Here is a 21,220-nt window from a genome sequence, read left to right on the forward strand (position 1 = left end):
TGTGGGAGCTGAACACTACATGGTGATCCAGGATTTCCTTTTATTTACTGCTCACACCTTTTCAGTCTCAAGTGGATTTGGGCTGTCTCAGGCAGCCCTACCCCACGTAATCCTCTGAGCCCAGAGACTTTGCCATCAGCGGATGTCTTTCGTTATGATTAAGGAAATGTAGGAAATCCCAAAATGCTGCTGGTCAATTAAATGAGTTTTAGGCACAGAGTGCCAGAAAGACACGCAGCATCAGGGTAGGTAGGAGCCCCATGTTCATGTGGGCAGGCTTTCTGTCTCCTGACATTTCTTGCTGTGGCAGCAGCTGAGGGTTTGCCAGGTCAGTGGTGTGCTGCAGATCTCTGTTTTCAGTGCTGGAGGAGAATCATTTGGGAGAGTCCTTCATGGAGACATGGAGTAAAAGCTGTGCCCACTCCCATGCTGAGACTGTGGGACAAGGAAAATAATGCTGTAAGCAGCTCTACTTTATAACTTTATTTACAGATATTCATCAATTATTCCTAAACTGTAGCACATATGAAAAAAAGGCCTTGCCCTTAGCCTGCAGATGGGCAATGTGAGACCTGCAGCAGGTGCAAGGTGTCTCAAGCCCAAGGGTGGAGCTGCAGGGAGTCACCTGCAGCACCATGGCCTGCCTCAAACACTGCCTCAAACTGCAAAGTGAAACAGCTGCCAAGGGGGAGGGAGGCTATAAATACAGCCAACAACTCCTGAGCCAGTGACTACTGCTGAGAGCCTGGTCTTGAACCAGAAGCAAAGAACAGGAGCCTCTTCTCTCTGGGGTGAGGGCTGTAATCCCCTCCAGCTACAGGATCAGTCTCTCCATTAGTAAAACAAGGTTTGGTGTGCTCCCTTTCATTCAGATTTATTATTATTTCTCCATGTGAGGAAAAGAATTTATCTCTCTTCTAGCCTAGGGCTGTAGCAAGGTTCCATGGTGTGGAGGTTCTGTTGGGTTTATTCAGGTGAGATGCTGGTGGTCTGTTTCTTTTTGGAGGGCGCACAACAGTTTGCATAATAGTTCACCTGCTCTTCTAAGCTTCCAGAGCTACATCCTCTCCAGTTTTCCAGCTGCTTGTTGCTGCTCACAGTGTAATCCCTTTCTAGAGCAGTGAGACTTGAGCCAGGCTGGTCCCCAGATGTTCTTTGGGAATTTCACAGGCCAGGAGTCCACATCTGAAGCACCTTTTTTTTTAAAAGCCTGGACTCTTGTGAGATGTAAGGCAGACATCAGCACTGACAGCTACCACAAAAGTGCCTCCTCTTAACCAGTTTCACACATGAATCACATTCATAAAGCAAGCTGCACCCCTTTAGTTTTCAACACAGAATAAGGTTAAAACAGATAAGCTAATTGCTGGAAGTAATTTGCAAGAGATTTGTTGCTTTGTCAGTCACCCATTGCCGTTGCCATTTCTTTCCCATGTGCAGCTTCTCAGAGCCTGAGAAGCTCTCAGCTATGGGTGTTCTCCTGAGACTCCAGGTCTCCTCCAAAGGGGCATCCCACAAAAGGTGAGTGATGTCATTTGCCAGAAGGGGAGATGTTCCCCAGCTCTCTGTTTTTGAGCTGATTACTGAATTTCTCATGCTTTATCCTCACAGTATGTGCTGTTTTTCATGACATCAAAACCAATATCTCTGGGAAACACTGACACTACTGCACATGTTTAAGTGAAATCTCAATATTCAAAGCATAGTAAAAATCTGTAAAAGACAAAATTTAATGGACATTATGAGGAGAAAATTCTACCTATCTCTTCTTCTACATTCCTTCTGGTTGAATGATAGAGTCAGTGTACCAGAGTATTTATTTATTTATCTATCTATTTTAAGTTTGCATTGCCTAATGCACAGGAGATCCTGGAGGCAGAGTGAGGCCTGGATGTGCACTAATGAGTTGGTGTTTGTAATTAATGCTTTGAATGCTGAGCTGTGTCCAGCCTGATTGTAAAGCACATTTTTAGTGGACTAAAGGTGCTGCCAGCCCAGCTAAGAATGAAACCCTTATGATGATACTAGTCCATTCTCTCTTAAAAGAGAAGAGAATATCCTGAGAATAGAAAATTAGAAGCAGAAGGAAGGAATGACACAGGGAATGATTCAACAGGTGATGGAAATTCAACTGAGATTGCATATGCGCAACATGATCATGTTGGAAAAATAATTAGTTGAGCTGGGAGCAAAGTGAACCTCTAGTGGAAGAAGTTGGCTTAGTCAGTCAGGAGATAAAAATCTCATGCTAGAGAGAGTCTGAAGCTGAGCCTGATCAATCTGATTTGATTTTTTCAAAATAGAAATTCCTCCTGCTCGGGGGGACATCTAGTTAACAGAGTGTACATTGGCTTAAAATAACTCCACTTGAATTGGTCTCCAAAGTGAGAGTTTGTCTCACTTTGCAGTATCTGAACTCTTGAGAGTGTGAGATTCTGCAAACCAAGCAGAAGGATCTCCTGCAATTCAACATTCAGCAGCTGTCAAACTTTTCAGTTCCTCATGTGAAAGAGGCAGTCATGGAAACCGGTCAGGGGAAAAGAGGTTTCAGAAACAGTTACTGAAACTGCAGGTGTCAACATCCACAGGAGCTGGAGGTACAGGGGAACTGGCAGGGAGGGCTTGGGAGAAACAAGGGGAAGCTGCTCAGAAAATCATGTTTCAGGACTGTCAGTGTGTCTGTTAAAGATGGCAAGAATGAAAAATTAAATACTAGATTAATATAACCCATCAAGTTGAAATAAACTTGATCTGGCTCTGAAGAGAAGCTGGAGAATGATCAGGAACTGCAGCAGGGATGGATGGATGGATGGATGGATGGATGGATGGATGTGGAAGTGTTATATCTACAGATGCATCCCAACTACAAAACAAACACTTCAGCATCCAGACTTTGGGAATCCGGGGTAGAGCTTGAGCTGGCAGACTGGTCTGAGAATCTGGGAGATGCATGTGAAGCTCCCTGGCAAAAGGTAGAAATTGAGGCATCTCAAATATGAGAAAATTCTGTTTAAGAAAGTCCCTAAAGAAGCAATATGAATTGTGAAGAACAGCATTGAAGCATTAGCTGTGAGTTACAAACCCCCAGTATGATTCTGCCTTAACATCTTCCTCCCTTCCTACTTATTTAGCAAGTTTTCCATGTACAATAGTGCCTTTATACAAAATTCTTTTGCAGCAAGTGTTACTGACTTACTAGAAAGATGCTCTTTGATAGAAGTTATTTTCCCTTTCAGCACTTCTAAATAGTGCTGTTTTGACTTTGTGCTCCTTTTCCCCCAAAATCTGAGTTGCAAAACTTCTTCCTTCAGTCCCCAGTGGAAGTTTGTTTGTGTTGCCTTTGATGTGAGCAGTTTTAGCTGCTTGGTTTAGTTTTGTCCTTTCAGGTTTAATTTTAACCCCTTGAGGGTTTAGTCAAAAATAATTAAACAGCATGGAATCTTAAAAGGCACAGTGAGATGCTCATGGTAAAAATGTATAACAGGTCCAGTTAGGGAAAAATGTTACAGAACTGATGTTGTCCTTGTCTAGAAAAGGAAAGTGCAGGTGGTATCTTTGTCAGTCTCCCCAGTGGAAATAATAGGCAAGATTTTAAAAGCTGATTAACTGCTGCAGCTAAAGAAACTGAACTCTTACAGTCATACAAAAATCAAAAATACCAAAATAGTCTTAATTAAGATCTGTATGCTGTCTAAAATTATAAAAAATAACATCATTTGGCTTCCCAAGAAGTAATTACAGGTTATAGAGACTGGAAGAGATAAAATCTCTGGGGCAGCTACAGTGTCTGGGTAGATTAGGAAGCCCAGATGTAATGTTCAGAAATATGAGATGGATAGGTAAAGGCACTGGCCAGCTGGCTGCCACTGATCAGGAATGTCCTAAGCAGCAAGGAAGTACAAAAAACTCAACTGCTTTGGCTCATACCAACAGAGAGAAACTGCAGCAGCAAGGAACTTGCAAAAGGAAATTAAAAGCTGTCAAGATTACTTGACAGGATCCATCCAGTATTTCAGATTTTCTTTTACTTTGGGTACAGATGTCAGTATTTATATACCCCAAAATTACTGCCATAAGAAAGAGTGGAAGGCCATTACTATAAAAGTCTTAAATTTTCTAGAAGCACAGTATCAGTTGAGACTGAAGAATGATCTTGCTGCTCTTGCTTTGGGAACAATAAACTACAATACACCTCAAACATAAAGAGTTGGAGTGGGGATAGGAACGATGGAAGCAATTACTTTACCTCAAAATAGCTAAAAAAGGCAAATATTAGCTGTAGAGGAAAATGTCTTATTTCAGCATATAAGCAAATGCCTGCCCTGAAGTTATAATCCCTGCCTTGCTACCAGCCAGATGTTCTCCATAAAGGAAAATTCACTAACTCTTCAAGTACCACAGGTATATGAAAAGCCACTAGTTTTATACTGGCTGATTAAGTTAAAATCATTCCACAAAGTCACTGTCATTTAACCCATCAATGCTCTAAAATGACTGGGATGAGTAGGAGTGCCAGTAGCAGATAAAACCCAGGGAGAAGGATGGAAACATTGAGTTTCTGTGCTTGTAAACCCAGCCCCAGCCCACCAGATGGTGGCAGGAGAAGCTTCTGGGGTTGGTCACCTCATACAGGGATTTTTACTCTCTCTTACACAGTTCAGAGCAACAGGTGATGATGTTTTAGGTTTCTCTGGAGGCATTTATGGAGAGAAACTACACTGGGCCTGAATATAACAATGAAAAACAGCACAATATCCCCATGGGTCAGGGCACATGGAGGAAAATACAATTTGTTGAAGTACAGTAACATGTCAGCTTTTTCTGGGAAGGCTGCAAAGATCTGTAAAATACAAACAATAGGGCAGTATAATTAATTTGCTTAACTGACAACATAAAGCCACACGAGACAGGCAGCCCAGAAAGGCTAATTCAGTGCAAGGAGGGAGATTTGACAGCCTGTGCAGGAAGAAAGAGTCTCTCAATTGTGGTGGGTGTTTTTGTGAAAAGCTGTGCATGAAGGAGGTTCTCAGAAGTGGCTGAATCAAAGCATTTGGAAATTTGTCTGTGGGGGGATGTCACCTTGGCTTGAGTGCTCAAAGGAAAACCCGTGGTGTGGGCACTCCCCTGGTCCCACATTGAGTTTTGAGATGGGGGTGAGATGCCGTCATTGCTGTGTCTTTCAGTGGCACACGTGTGTGTGCTGTACCCACCCTGCAGGCTTTGGGGCTGCTGGTGACAGGGAGCTCAAACCCCTCTAGACTCACACCACTTCTTTGTACTCCCCTAAAAAACCCCAAATACTCCTGCAGCTGCAAGGACTGCTCAGTGTTACCTTGCCAGTAACACACAAGGCTCATCCTCATTGACTTCAACTTGTGCTCCAACCAGTACAAATATTTGTTCATCCAGGGCCCTTTCAGAGCTGTGTTACAGCTTTACCTGTGATTCTCATTGGGCAGAACTGCAGTTTGTATCTGCAGGAACATCTGAACCCCTCATTTTCCTGGAACATCTGTTTTCAGCTGGACAGGAGGGTGGGAGAAGAACACTTACTGGCATTACTGTGCAGCTAAAACACATTTCTGGCTCTCAGTGCCAGGGAAAGGACAGTCCTCTGCCAGCCCATGGCCTCTGGACTGTGGGGCATGGGCTTTATCACATGCTGCAGTCAGCTGCAAATTAATAGGGAAAATAATACTTTTTGTCCTGTGAACCACATTAGCCACAGAATTATGCCATTATTTCTTTCTTCAGCTGCTTTTCTGGTTCAGTTCCAGTTCAGCTCTGTCTCAGCAGAATCTCAGCCAGGCTGAATATGAATTTCAGCTGAACCAGAATCTCTGCTGGTTCAATGTTCCTTTCTTGTTATCATACACCAATTAACTAGGAACCAGAATGCAATTAAGATTGATGAGTACAAGGATTATTTTTTTACTCTCACAGCCATATCTGTTCCAGCTTCTAAGTCTTCCTGTCTATAGCAACAAGAATGAGGGATGAGCAGAACATGTATTCTATGTCAGCAAGTTACAACATCAGAAAGAGAGTAAACAGCCCCTGCAAGCACTTCCTACAAATGTAGGAAATGGATATTACCCTTAGCACAGACAAACAAGAGCAGACACTGTCACCTTTGGGTGTTTTAAAGCCAAGACACTACAATCTGACTGAAGTTCTGTGACTCAAATCTTCCTCTACCAAAGACAGAATTAGTTTTGAAAATCTAATATGAGCTGAACCCCAATTTCACTTTACAAAAAGTGAGTTTAGTTTTTCAACCGCCATCCTGTCACACCAATAAAACTGGGAACAAATTAGCAATTACTAAAACACATAATGAAGTATCTTTTGAACAGGAAGAGGTCAACTTATGTTTTCCCAAGGGTCATTATACAACTTTATAGCACCAGACTATGTATGATTTGAACACTGTATTTCTAAATGAAATAGTTCTGGAGTTCTCACATTTTATGTGGCTGTTTTTCTGCAAGAGAAAATGAACTGTAATGCTGATTTCCTCTCAGCTCTCTCAGTTTTCCATACACACACACACACCTGTTCATATATACACAGTGTAGTGTTAGTTCTTGGTATGTAAATGAAATGCCTAAGTTATAGCAGCCTATTTTAGTAATTTTGACCAGCAAGTCTACATTGGAGGATCTCTTCCCTGTAACTTGTCTTGGCATTTAACACTACCTGCACAGTTAGTGAATAAATTCTGACAAAATCCTGTGCTACAGAGGCAGGTATTGTTACTGCTGCTATTGTACTTTTTGGGACAAGGCAAAAGGAATTCACTTTGGTCAACCTGTACTACAGGAGTTAGAGCACAGAGAGATTTGGGCCCACATTCTCCCCCTCTCCCCCATCCTTTGGACCTTGAAACCTTTCTGCATGTAGTAATTTAGCAAAGGTTGTGATTCTGTGCTGTTGTCTGACTTCTGGGTCACCTGTGCCTGGACACAGCACAGAGAACTGGATGAGAACCAGGCAGCCAACAGTGCCACAGTGTTCCTGGTGTAAATCCTCAGGCAGGGCATCGCTGCTCCCTGGGGAGGATGGCAGAGTATTTTGGGCTGGGGTAAATTACAACCATGAACTTTCCCTGTGCCAACTAAAACAGCACAAAAAAATAAAATTCCCCCCGCGCCCAGCAGCAGCGAGGCTCTCACCAGAGCCAGCACAGCCATCCAACTATAAATAGCAACTTCCCTAAAATTAGATGGAACTGGCAGGCTCTGGGCCATGAATGGGAGCACTGTTAATATGCTCATCAGGTACTGGAAGGGCTCCAAATCTGACAAGGCCTGCTACGGCACAAACGTTCTGTGCCTGGAAAAATGAGCAGGAACGGCTGAATGAATGGGGCCAGGGATGTTTTCCTAACTGGATAATAATGTCACAGACTGCCTGACCATGCTGGCTGCTTAAAGGAGTACTGCAAGGAGGGATATTTCTCCATATTTCTCACTGCTTTGCTTATGCTAACAGAAAATGCTGTTAAATCTAATTAATAAAGAAAGAAGGGAAGTCATTTAGGGGGAAATTAATACTGAGATAGTCAGTAAAGTTAAACCAAGCTGGGTAACTGTGTAAATTTTAGTGTGTAGCTGCTTTTGGCTGTTTTCATTCAGAAATGGCCTGGGTTTCTCTGCACTCCTCCATGGTGATTTTCTGAATAGTGAATAAAAATATGAGTCGATGGTACACCAGGTACTTGGTACTAATTGTTCCCCTGCTACAGAAACATCAAAAATGCTGTTTGGCTTTCTGCAGTTCAGAACAGACCCCATAGCATAGGAGGTGCCATTGTGGTCCCAAAATGGCAGAGAAACTTCAACTGCACAGATGATGTATGCTGACCTTTTCTCTAGCCTAGCACCATTGAAATCCAATCACTTCTGCACCTGCCATCAATCAGCCCACACTTCCATATATAGTCTTTTTTTTCCCCCTAAAAAAATTAAGTTACCTCATACAAAGGCACCTTGAGGGAAGGGAAGTCAGAGCAGAGCAGCTGATGAATTGTGAATTTACACCGAGCTCATTGTACAGTGTCTCTCCCATGTTGATAAACCATTCGTTCACTTCAGTTTAATTCATTTTGAGCGTGAATTAAATTAAGGTAATTATGGCCAGCTGACTCCTAAATGAGTGTCCATAGAGAAATTATATATGCTTGAGTTATACTCACTTTAAATTTACATCTTTTTTTTGTTAATTCACATTGACATCTTGTGCAGGACAAGCCATTGGGTATCTTGGGCTTGTGCCAGAGCACCTTGAAGATAAGGAAGGAGATTTTGAACTAGTCTCAACAGAGGGCAGAAAAATCAAATTCTCAGAGATGAAAAATATATCAGATTTTTTTTGCATTAAATAGAAAACACATAAATGGCTCAAACATAATAAGATTTTTGCACATAATTATGATAATTTAATGGTTTTTGTGAGAAACATTAAAATTAAACAGCATAGCACTGTTTCTGTGCCCTTCTCAAGTCAGCACTTGTAGGCCATAAGGAAACCCCAAGTTTATCCCACCATGCCCCAATTAATGTGATCATTTAAATGGGCCAAAGTATTTGCACAGCTTGTTGTTTTGGTTTTTTTCCTGAAATCATCTCTTCATATGACCATATCAACTTACTTCTAATGTACAGAATTCTTTGAGTGATATGTAGATTCATTTTCACCATGGTTTCAGGAAATAAGAGTGAGTTACTCTAACTCCAGCTGGAAAATAATGATGCCATTGCTCCAGTCCTGCTGCAGCTTTGCCACTGTCACATTAACAGACTGTATTGGTGGTCTGAAGGCCTCACCCAGCTGCCATGAAAAGTTGGTTTAACCACAGCTTCCAGACAATGGATTTTTGCTTAGGAGAAATTTGGTGTAAGCCAGCGCTTTGAAATTTAATCCTACAGGGGTTAAAAACAAGAGTGTTTTTTCTCCATGAGGGGATTTAATATTTGGGTTAACCACTTGATTAGCAAGGTTATGACCTTTGTTTATGGAATAGCTGCTGTAGTTGTAGCCCAATGAGAAGAAAAGCTTTGATGTCCAGATTGCTGATAGTGAAGTGTGTATTTTCACTGGGGAAATGTTCTGTGTCAGTGAGGAGCAGGAATGAAGTCTAATGAGGACTCAAAGGGGCTTCTTGAATAATTGTCTGTGCATGGGGGGGAAACAACTAAAGTGACAAACTTACCAAAAGCTTTCTATATGAAGATATAAAATCTGTTAGGATATTGCTGTAATTGTTTTGGAAGACTGTGCACACACTTCTTAAGCATAGTGATAAACGTGAAGAAAAGTTTCAGGAAGAGAAATGCCCTGGGTTCTGAACTGAGGTTTCAGTAGAAAAGGGAATTAAACAAAAACTGACAAAGCAACTAATGGAAGTTCAGGCTGTACTTCACAGTCCAGTTTACTCCATTATCCCTTTTCCCCTCACATTTCCAGCTCTCTCCCTTCCCACCGAGCCCAGAGAGCTGCCACTAGAGGTCAGGTATTTATCGCTCTGCTCGCTGCCATCAGTCACCTCTCCTGCTGCCTGGTTAGAAACGAGCCTGCCTGAAAACAAACTAGAAATCAGAGCAAGGAGGAACTGTGAATTTACACCCCGGTTATGTGTTCTTCACAAACCACAGCATTTAAAATCTAGTTACGATTTCATCTGAGAAATCTGCAGTACAAAGATGGGATTTCCCAACAAAGACAGAGAAAACATTCATTGATTCAGGTGCTGCACCAAAACCAATGGAGAAGCTATCAGTAATGGTGATGAAAATAATGATTAGGTACAGTACACATAGATTTGGAATGGTATAGGGCAGGTTCTGCTGTGATTTTTACCAGTAATGATTATTCTTCTCACACAATTAGTGTTTGCCTGACCAATTTTTTGGTCTCTGCAAAAGTGAATGCTAGCTGGACAGGCAGCATGAGCTGAGGACATGGGGCGAGAGGATGTAGCCAGCTGAAGTTCCCACCACAAAAATGCTTGGGAAATCAGGTTTTGCTTGTTTCCTGGCACACATGCAATTCCTATGGCTAGGAATAGTTCTATTAATTTTTCCAACTTGCTCTCAAGCTCTTTAGTAACTACACAGTCAATATTGCTGCCCTGTGCAAAAATACAAATGTAAAATTTTATTGGATTGGGTCTTTCCCAGTGAATGCAGTGAATAGTCATAGAAGCTAACACAAGTAGAGCAATCATTCCAGGTCCAAATGTAGGCTCATTTCATCAATACTTATGTATTTTATGGAGGATCATGATGATTTTCTGAGCAAGAGCCTAAGAAAAAAACCCAAGAATTTAATTGCTTAAAATGAGATGTTATTTAAGTTAACTAAGCCAGCACAGGGTGGTGACATCAGAGAACTCCACTTAAGTTATTGCCTCCCAACTGCACATCTCTATAGGGAGATGTATTAAATGAATTTATGGGGATAGATCCACAAGCCAAAGGCATGTGCAAGGGTATTTAGCAAGCAGCAGTTGCAGTCTCCTGATAACACAGCTCCAGAAACTCCAGCTCATTCATGGTGCTTCTGAAGGGCCCAAACCCAGCCCAGCACGAGGAAGGAAACTTCCCCCTTATCCTTCTCTTTCACAAAGGTGTTCCCATGGCATGCCCCTGTTCCACAGATCCAAGCAAGAGCAGCGATTTTGCTTTCTGTAGGAGAGATAAAAAATCATCTGCTGTCCTTCCTTTGTTCAATGAAAGAGTTGGGTTCAGTCTTCTGTCAGAAACAATTCAGTAGCAAACCAAGAGCTCTAGGCTATGTGGATGCAGCCCTGATCAGCCCCAAGCATCACTGCCATTCCAACACTTGAAACTTCTGGTTTTGTAAGCTTTTCTCTTGAGACATCTCCACAGAAAAACCTGGAGAGTATCCAACCTCATTTTAAAATGTATTTCACCTGACATACAGAACATCTTGTGTAAACCACACTGAGATGATCTTCAAAGCCTGTTCTTTCCTTCACTGCCTCTTTCAGAGTGCAGCAAATTCTCTTACAGAGATTTCTCTGATGCTAACAACAATCATTGAGTATGTCCCAGAGCACAGTCTTTTATTCATTGGCATCACTATGTTTTCAAAATATTTTCCAGGTGTGTTGAAATAACTAATTTGAATTTGCTATTTAATCTGTCCCTCCATGCAAAATTGCAGGAGACCTTCAGTGCCATGTCTTAGAACTGTGACAGGGTGAGAGGTGGTATGAAATTTCATCATGAAAATACTCAAAGCACATCAATTCCAAATTTTTGAGAGATGTAACTTTATCAACAACTGGAAAAACAAAATAATCTAAGAGTAAAAAGCTTGGAGTACCAGAGAATACACATTAGGAATAAGGAAGAACTATGTTTATTTAGGTTTGGGAGTGTAGGCTTTGGGTTTTTTGGTAGAAGAACTCTTTTTATCTTTGTTCAAGGGTGAGTGGCTGCTGTTCTAAGCAGCAATATGGAAAGGGAACAAGCAGTTTTGTCTCAGGTGTTTTCTATTCTCTCCACCTTGTTTTTACACAGTGCAATCACCGGTACAGAAGTCCACAGTTACTCAATGTCCATTTACTGCATGCAAATATTTTTGTTGTGATAGAAACATTATTTTAGAGGATGGCACAATGGCCTTGTTACTATTTTAAACCAGCTGCTGGTAATATGAAACTACTCCCAGAGTACTTGAAGCTGCTACTGTATGGTTTGCTAAAACTGCATTTAGGGTTTGTTTCGTGGCTTTGATGACTACATTGCTCAGATCCTGCTGTGCCTCGTGCTTTGTCTGCTCAGAAGAGGGACTATAGCTTTCTTTTCAACCAGAGAGAAATTTAAACAGCAAATATTTAATTTTTAGGCTTAAGTAATTTCCAGGGGGATATTATTTGTTATTTGTAGATAGAAAGTTTTATAAGGATTTAAAAAAATTAGTTTATGGGAAATGACCTATTTGTGTTCTTGTAATGCCATAAGACAACTGCAAGGAGAAATGTTTTTACATGAGAGAGGAATGGTTCTATCAAGCAAATGTGAAAATAAATTCAATAAGTAGGCATTCATCCTCATTTAGCAGAGAAGCCATGTGTATACCTTGAGTGTTAAAAGGTCAGTCTAAAACATCACCTGTTATATCAAATTTTCACTAGCTTGAGGGCAAAAGATCTGCACTCACAGTTGCAGCTGTTTTCTGCAGGGCTGAATTTTCACCAAATCTGATGATTCTACAGGGCCTGCACAGTTCTGGGTGCAGCCCTGTGAGGTTTCTGTGCCTGCTGACAAATAGAAAGAATAACTTTGTTAACACTGAGTGGCTTAGCTTTACAAAGCTAAGCCACTGCAGGTGGTTATGAGTCCTTTCTTTTCTGAAAAGCAGTGCTTAAAATCCATTTAATGCTGGAAGAGTTAAATTAAATGCAGCAAGGTGTTCTCTTCAAGATGCTGACTTCATCTCTCTGTAAGTTCAGGCCCAGGTGTTTGGAGACACATCAGCCAAAGGTGAATTATATACAAGGAATATGTGCATCCATCTATTCCTGACAAAGGGATAAAGTGACTGGTACATGTGGAGTGCAGGAGAACTGACCTCCTATCAGCTACACTCTTGTGGTGTTGACAACTTATGCTTTTTGTAGTGATACAAGAGGAAAGCAAGAATGCAATTTTACTGTTTGTTAGGGTTTTATAAAATAACTTTCTGGCTGTGTCTCTCTTCTACACCAGTGAATCTGGCAAGGCAAAAAAAACCACATTATTCTCTCACAGCACCCCCCAGAAATAGGTTAAAACATGCTCACAAGGTGTGGGGTAGAGAGGGTGCAGGGTACTGATAGAGACAAAAGTGTGAAAATGTCAGTAGCCATCCTGCCTCCCAGCTCCTCTCAGAGTTCTTCACTGTCAAAAAAGTACAATTTGAAGGCCTCTGTTTCTTTCCTCCTCAATGTTTCTGCATTTGGTACGTCTCAGCAGTCCACTATTTTCCTTTTTTTAATACCAGCTTCCCACTGCTGAGCCTCAATCTGAATACTACCCATGAAAATTGATGTGGGTGCCAAGTCCAGCGTGGCGTTTACAGAGCAGAGCTGCCACATCAGGCTTTCATTGTGACCTCTGTTGTGACCCTGTGTCCTCAGGCTCTCCCTGGCAGTTTGCTGCTGCTGTAGCACGAACCACTGTGGGAGGAGCTGCCCCTTTTTTTGCAGCAGAGCTCTCTGCTCTCCATGAGGAACGAAAAATAACAGCGGTGGGTTCCAGTATGCGCGGCATGAAGGATGTGGCTGCCAAGAACAAAGGCTTGATCCTCGCGTTCCACAAAAAGAACAGCTCAGTATACTTAGCACATTGCTCCAAGTGATTAATCCAGGGAATAAAGGTGGGCTTTTTTCCTGAGGAACATGAATATTGTTTAAAAGTACAATTTTATTCTCTTGGAGCAGCAAAGCCTTAGAATTGAATAGCCTAATTTCTACTAGTGCTATCATGGCTTGTGATTAGGAATGGAAAAACAATATCAAACAGCAGCCTACTGTATCAAACATATTCGTTCAATAATCTTTTTGATATCCAGGAGCTTATCAGAAACCTTGTGTCAGGTACAGACTGCACTGGGTACAACCCGCTGTTCTGCTGGAGCAGATCAAGGCAGATCAGCTCTGCAAATTCAGAAAACTGCACATACTGCAGGAAGGATTAGGTTCATTTTCATACATTTGTATTATCAACTTTTCTTTTAACGTAGGGTTTGTCCCTTCACTCCAAAGTAACTCTACCTAGAGGCTATTCAGTGAAGAGCCTTGCTGGATTCAGGCCCACTGGAAACTATTTGTCACTGTTTACAGAAGAGAAAAGCAGGGCTGCCAGATTAGCAACCAAATCTAAAACTGCCTTCAAAGTACATTCTCCGATAGCACAATACACATCTTTCAAATTTATGGACATGAGTGGATAGCTGAGAAAAACATGAAATCATCATTTATCCAAAGACAGCCTGACTTTCATGAGCCATGGGAACAAACTAAATGTGCATACCTTCCTGAAGCAAACACTGTAGCCAGGTCTCAAAGGTAACTCAAATCTGACTAGATTAATTTAACATCTGTTAGTTGTTCAAAGCATCATTAGTGTAATATACATACCAGCTGTAAAGCTTTTATTTCTGGAGTGAAAAACCAATATAAGAACTAGAGACAGAAAAAAACAACAAAAAATGGTTGGTTGTTCCACTTGGACTCTCCAAGGATTTAGAGTTTAGGAGAAAAAAATCATCATTGTATTTTATTTTTAATCAGAGATTCACTGGGTCTGGATTAAGTACATTTTGATACCAGCATTCCACTCTGATTTTTGAATGTCTAGTTTGCCTTTATTTGGGTAATAAATCATATTTTTCTGCATACAGTTCATGGGATTGATAGTGGGGTAATGACTGACTTGAGTCTTTCCTCTAAGAGCAAATCAGAGTTGCTAAAATAACTTAGGATCTTTAGCTATGTACAGGCAAACAGCACTTAACAGAATTGAGAGAAATGGTAAGATTTAGCCCCAAAGAACTGAATAGTCAGGTAAACAGGAGCAAGAATTTAGTATAATTACATTAGAAGTAGTCAATGAAGAGTTGGCCAGTTGGAAAAACAAAGTTTGCAAAAAAAATAGGGCTTGAAGGGCTATCCTTTGTATCCTGTCTTGAAGGATACAAAGAGAGCAGGCGAGGACAGTGTGTGCTTGTGAAGAAGGACATTGATCCAATCAAGGGGTTTGAAGATGGGGGAAAGATAAAAGGAATAAAACTAATACTTATGCAATGGGAAACCAAACAACCCACCAGGGATTTCAACCACTCTTTGATCTGTTTTTTAATATCTGGAGAAAGAGGATATGGCCTTTACCACCTTCTTCCAAAGTATGGTTTAACAAACAAGTGAACTGATGCAACACCTTACAGCTGCAGGGGGGAAGATCTCCCTTCTCTCCTGTCCCAGTGTCCTCTCCTCACCCTTGAGCCTGCTCTGCTGTTCCATGGCTCCCAGCTGAGGCAATGCAAATCCCTCACCTGCAGACAAGTAGCCAGTCTTTTGAGGGGGTTGAAAAAGGACATGAATACTAAAGCCCAAAGAGGATAAATTGTGGAGCCTGTGCCTGAAAGAAGGGGTAGGAGGAGGGAATGTGGTTTTCCATTTTCAGCAATGCTACATTGATATTACCCCAGAAGGCTCCTCTGCTGCCAGAACACTGAAGTGCAGTTGTGTGACACCTGGCTTTGAGGCTTTCTTCCTGACTCAGTTTCCACTCTGAACACTAGCCTATGGCATTGCCCTTGATAAGAAAAAAAAAAAATCACTTTTTCACTTTGTGTTGTAATTAGTTTTACTGGGTCAAAAAGAAAAAAACAAGAGGCTTGTGTTTGTTTTTACCTACAGCTGGTGCTGGAGCACAGTCACAGGTAATGGCTAATCTAACTGTAAAATCTGAGGAGGCACAGCTCCCGTAATTGCAGGGCCAAGCAATCAGGTGATGTCAGCACACTGCAGGCTGGCTGGTGTAAGCTCAGCCACCCGAGCTCACAGAGCAGTGCCCTGCCTTCCCCGCGCGGTGCCACGCGTCCCTCGCGCTCTGCGCGGCCTCCAGGGCCTCCTGCGCGTGGCACACCTGGGACGTGTGGCACAGTGACAGGCACTCACCTGCTGCACCGCTCTGAGAGCCAAACTCCCAGAGTGTAAATGTACAGGGCAGGCATATTGACAGGGTCTTTTTTCTCTGCAGATTAAATAGAAATAAATTGGAGGAATACTGAGATTTCAGAAACATTTGAAAATCCAAGCCTAACATTAAACAAACATTTGTAATGCTGAAGCTCAGGATAAACAGCAAATATTTTGTGTTCTCTAACAAATATTTGCAGAGTTGCACACAGATGAATTAGGTAATCAGGGCAACTGCTGTCAGCAACTCAAAATGGGTGCAAAACTATATGACACAGCTCTAATTAACCACTCTTGTATGATGGCTCTTGTTCTTGGAGGCTCCCAGAATGGCATCAGTGATCTGCCTGTCCTGTTGTCAGCATTTGGGAATTTCTGGGGTCCCCAGCTATGGCTGTGGAAAAGGTGAAGCCAACATAACCAGTGTGTGTGCACCCTAAGAGGCAGCTGGCAGGAGACCAGCTTTGGCGTATTTGCTGCTCTACATTCAAACCTTATGGATTTTGTCTGCCAGTTTCTAGAGCAAAATGTACCTCAAGACATAAACAGGAGGTAAAAAGGGAGATAGATATATTAAGATATGCAAAAGATAGTAACAATTTTATTTTTTTTTTAATGGGGGAAAAACTGTGAAATAATTCAGTTAAAAACAAAATGTCTGATAATAGTACAAAGAAAAGCAGACTTCACAGGCTGCTCCTTAGACAAGTTCTTGTTCTTGCCTCTTTTAAACCATATATCTAATTTTTAATTCTGGCTCTTGCTGCATTTGAAATGAATGAAATGATAAGAGAAAATACAGTTTCTTCACAGTTTTTGGGTTTTTACCTGAAAAGACATTAGCTCAGGGATTATTATGAGAGAAAAACTGTTTGGAAAATATGCTGAATATTGCAGATGTATGGCTTAGAAAACATGCTTGATTTTCATCTAGTTCTGAACACAATTTCTGTTTCTTGCACGTTCAGCATCAAATCATTTTGACAAAGTCATGAGGTTTTCAGAAGCAAATGGAGCATTTCAGTCTTGGTTTCACTAAAGAGAGATGGGTCTTGCTACACAAGGATCTGTCATGTGCAATTTTGTTTACTTGGGACTGTTTGCTAACCTCCAGCTTCAATGAGTCACGGTATTTTTACTGCCATGCTGTCCATTCCATAGGCTTTAACACACTCCTCCACTTAATTATTAACAAAGTCCAAAGGTATCCACCCCTCTCCCACACAGATCTTCCAGCTAAACACAGCTTTGAAACCTCTTCTTATTTAAAATTGTTCTTTACGGTTTGGATAAATACAGTGTTAGCAGTTGATGCTTTCGTGTTGCTGCAATGACGTCCTTCCCCACGAAGGCTCCTGCTGCTGTTTACATTCCTGTGTCCAAACAAGCCAGGCTTGCCCACACTCCAGCAGATATCCTCTGGCTTGGCTCCTCGTGGTCCAGCTGAAATTCACCTCCTTTCCCAGGGTTCCCTGCAGTCACTGAAAGAAGCTCTTCCTTTTATTTCCTTATCCCTCAGGTTCCCTGCCACAGTCACCTTTTCCATGTTCTTGGTGAGGCTGGACCAGGGTTTGGTGCCGGGCTGATTTCCAGGGTAGTGTAGAGGACCAAAATTCAGCCAGTGCTCCTCCTGGATGTGAGGTACATGCCATGAATTAGATAATGAAATTATTCTTATTTTCTGCTGTTATTTTCTACTATTTTTCAGTTCCCTGATCTGGTTCACAGCACAGCCTGGCAAAAAGCTGGAATTGGGAACATTGAGGAGTGATGCAGCATGGCATGAGGACAAATAAGGTAGTATTCAATGCTGGGATGTTTCTGAGGCCACAGGATCAGAAAACTGTGACCTTTCTTTTGCTGGCCTGGGGTAAGCCAATTTCTAGCCAATAATGAGCTTGTTGTTAATCTTATAACAATGTGTTTTCAACTCTCGTCTGACCTCCCTCTTCTATGTTTTTTAACATTTTGTGTACAAATTATTTTATCAAACACTTTAAACAATTTTAGAAGTACAATCTTGCTTTAAAAAAACCTGTCCAGGACTTGGTTATGAGCAGCTCCTATTCACACAGCAAAGCTGGTCAGTGTGAAGAGCAGTGAGAGGTACTTGAACAAGAACGTGCACAGTCAAAGTTCAAAAAGAAAACTGGTACCTACAAAGCAGCAGCCCCATTATCTGTGCTTTTGTTTTGAAGTGTGACTTTTAGATGTGCAATGATTGAGCAGAGAGTCCCGAAATGAGCTGTGTGATTGTTCATCCCAAGGCAGCTGAGGCTGAGGCTCGGTGTATCAGTTGTGAGTGCTGGAAAAGGCTGGGTGTGTATCACAGCAAGGTGTTAATCACAGCCTGGAAACCGGGTAGGAAAACAATCTCAGCTCAATGGTTACTCAGCTAATTGCTTTGACTAAGTCTCACATTTACACACCCAAAGCACCCAAACTCAACATTTTTACTTGACAGTAGAAATACCTCCCCTTCCTCCGGGGGAGATAGGGACAAGCAGTACAAGGGAAAGAAGCTGCTTGTATTAAGGACCCTGGAGAACTGCAAATCTGTGATTAGATGAGCTCTGGGAAATGCGCTGGTGTGGACACGCAGCAGCACTACCAGCCGGGAATATCCTACTGTGTGCCACATGCTGCCAGCTCCGGAAACGGCAGCAGCCTGTACTTTCCCTTTGATTGCCTCAGCTAAAACCAAACAAACCCAAATCGGCTTAGCTTTGAGCTCCCCTTCAGGAGCCGCCGGACTTTGCACCAAAACAAGCACACATGCACGATTGGCACTGCATCTCCTCAGCTGCTCTGAGGTCGCACAATGTGTGCACAACCACTGCAGCTCCCTGCATGCTCTGGCAGCAGTGCAACCGGTGCAACCACTGCACACCTTGCTAAAGCTGTGCTTACACCTGTGGTGCAGGAGGTGCCCAGGGTATGGAGGCAAACAGCAGCTGCAACTTCAGTTTTCATCTCTGCACTTGGACTGAATTATTTACAAAGCAAAATTATTTAGGACAAGCTGATATTTTCACAGCAATTCCTTCTTGAAATCGACATAAAACATGAGTGAAGGCCCAGAAACTTCTGCTACTTAACATTAAGGCTACAACTAAAGCTAGACAAGGATAGATAAGCACTGATGCTGGGAAAATTGACCAGTGCCAGCATAAGCTGATCGAGGCATGCAAGGGAATAAATACACACTGCAGAGGTACATAGGAGGGCACATTAAAAAGAAAACCAAGTAGAAATTGCTAATAATTGTATTAGGAAACACAATTTACCAAACATTCTGTTTTGCTTCTTTTTGTGCTGTGTCATGCTCATGTACAGGCTGTGCAGGGAAGGAGCAGTTTCCTGCAGCATTGGTAAAGGACAGCAGAGAGTGCACCGGAGGTTACAGGAAAGAAGAATTGGGAATTGGAAGCAGACATCAAAGGGGGTACAGAGTTGACGTAAATAGAAAAGAGACTTGAGAGGGGACAGTGAAAGTTGTTAGCGTTAGCTGGAGACAGGGGAGAACGAGGGCCAGAAGATGTGTTGCAATAGGCACTTGTGAGTGAGGTCTGAATCACCGTTATGGGGGGACAACAGGGACAGTTTGAAGTACATCACCCAAGAAGAGAATCTCAGTGACATGGATGAAACACCAGCTGGGGAAAGGGGGCAACAAAGGCTTCACTGAGCCAACAAAACAAAAGTGGGAAACCTGGATCAGAAAGAACTCTTTCTTTGAAACAGAAAACATTCAAATAGTATTCAGTTCAAAGGACTGGAAATACAGGGATAAATAAATTAAAATGCTTTAAACAATTAAATTAAGAGTATATTTATTTCCAAGGATAATAGGGAAAAATCTGCCAAAAAAGGAGGAAGCCTTTTCCCTCAGTCACACTATGGCAAGTACCACGTTCATCAAAGAAAGGAAGGAGCAATCCACCCCAGAAAGAGAATAACAAAACTTCTCCCCAGTTCAAGATACCAAGCAGTGATTTGTTTTCTAAAAATGTATGCATTTATTATATTAAGCTTAACTGATTTTTAGCAGTTCTCGAGACCAAAAACAAAATGCACAAATAAATCTGTTAAATCCTGCTGAATCTGGTAATGCAGTGTCCAGCACAAAAAGAAATGTATAGAAAAGCAATATTACACTGAAGAAAGAAATTATTCAGATGAGAAGGTTGGGCAAATTTGGGAAAGAATAGCCACAGCTGAGTTTTAAGAGTAATTGCTTATTGCCATAAGGTGTTTTCAAGTCAGTAATTCTCTCTCTGCTTCCTCTCCATCCAGCATGGGCTCCCCCCTCAGAAAAAAGATTTAGAACAGCCTGCTTTACTGTAGGAAAGGTGCTTGCTGTGCTAATAGTTTTCTTTAAAGAACTTTATTTTTAATTAAAACAAAGAAATGAAACACACTGGCTGTAATAATGATGAGGGGGTAAACACTAAAAAAAATTAATTCACCAGTTCTCAACCTGGCTGGCAGTCATGTAGTGAAAACCCATAATGACAATGACAGCACCAGCATAAAGAGTAATTAGAGGAATTCTAAACATTTTGTCTTAAGAAGGGTTAATAAGTTTAAAGCACCATGGTCTTACATGCAACTGCTCTGAAATATTTTTGACACGGGAAGAGATGAATGGACACCTGCAATGTTTGATCTTGACGCTCTGACAAGTTATGAATTGTTTCAGTAAGTGAAGAGTAATGAGCGAAGTAACTTTCAAACATGAAAAGAAGTTATCTGAATGACCAAGGCTATGCCTTATATAGATGGTGTGGCATGGTGAACATCTCTAACAGAAATTAAATGTAAGTAACAGCTTCATTGCTTATTTTGTTGGGAAATATAATCTCATTTTAGATTTTTTTTAATTGAATGTCTAAATAGTTTTGTGGAAGAGTAGGCTTGTGTAAACCTGTAAGTTGCATCCTGCTTTCATCCAAAACCTGTCATAGTAAAATGAGGCAGATGAGTCTCATGTGACTTATCTAAATGTTTTCATTTATCACCTTTAGCCTTAGAGCTTTGTTCTAATCCAGGAGAGAGACATGCATCTAAAAACAACCAGCCCTCAAATCCAGCCTGACTTAAAACCAACAGCAAAACAAAGCAGCACAGATATTTCTGTACCCAGACTGCTGTGCTCAGAAAGAGCTTCATAAGGAAAGCTCAGGGTGGATACATCTCACTGTCTCCTCCTTCTCTTCACCAGTTTTCTTGGCTATTTCTGAATCAAAGCATCATTAGTGTAATATACATACCAGCTGTAAAGCTTTTATTTCTGGAGTGAAAAACCAATATAAGAACTAGAGACAGAAAAAACAACAAAAAATGGTTGGTTGTTCCACTTGGACTCTCCAAGGATTTAGAGTTTAGGAGAAAAAAATCATCATTGTATTTTATTTTTAATCAGAGATTCACTGGGTCTGAATTAAGTACATTTTGATACCAGCATTCCACTCTGATTTTTGAATGTCTAGAGTTGTTTGGGGT

General features: G+C 41.5%; 1 long non-coding RNA gene across 1 annotated transcript; it reads left to right on the top strand.

The window, feature by feature from the left end:
* Window positions 1-745: 745 nt before the first annotated feature.
* On the top strand, window positions 746-21,220 carry LOC135456463 (uncharacterized). Its single transcript, XR_010442555.1, has 3 exons — window positions 746-847; window positions 17,424-17,512; window positions 19,052-21,220. It is a non-coding gene; the product is annotated as an uncharacterized LOC135456463 (long non-coding RNA).

The sequence above is a fragment of the Zonotrichia leucophrys genome, chromosome 1A (assembly GCF_028769735.1).
Source record: "Zonotrichia leucophrys gambelii isolate GWCS_2022_RI chromosome 1A, RI_Zleu_2.0, whole genome shotgun sequence".
In the NCBI taxonomy this organism is placed as follows: Eukaryota; Metazoa; Chordata; class Aves; order Passeriformes; family Passerellidae; genus Zonotrichia; species Zonotrichia leucophrys.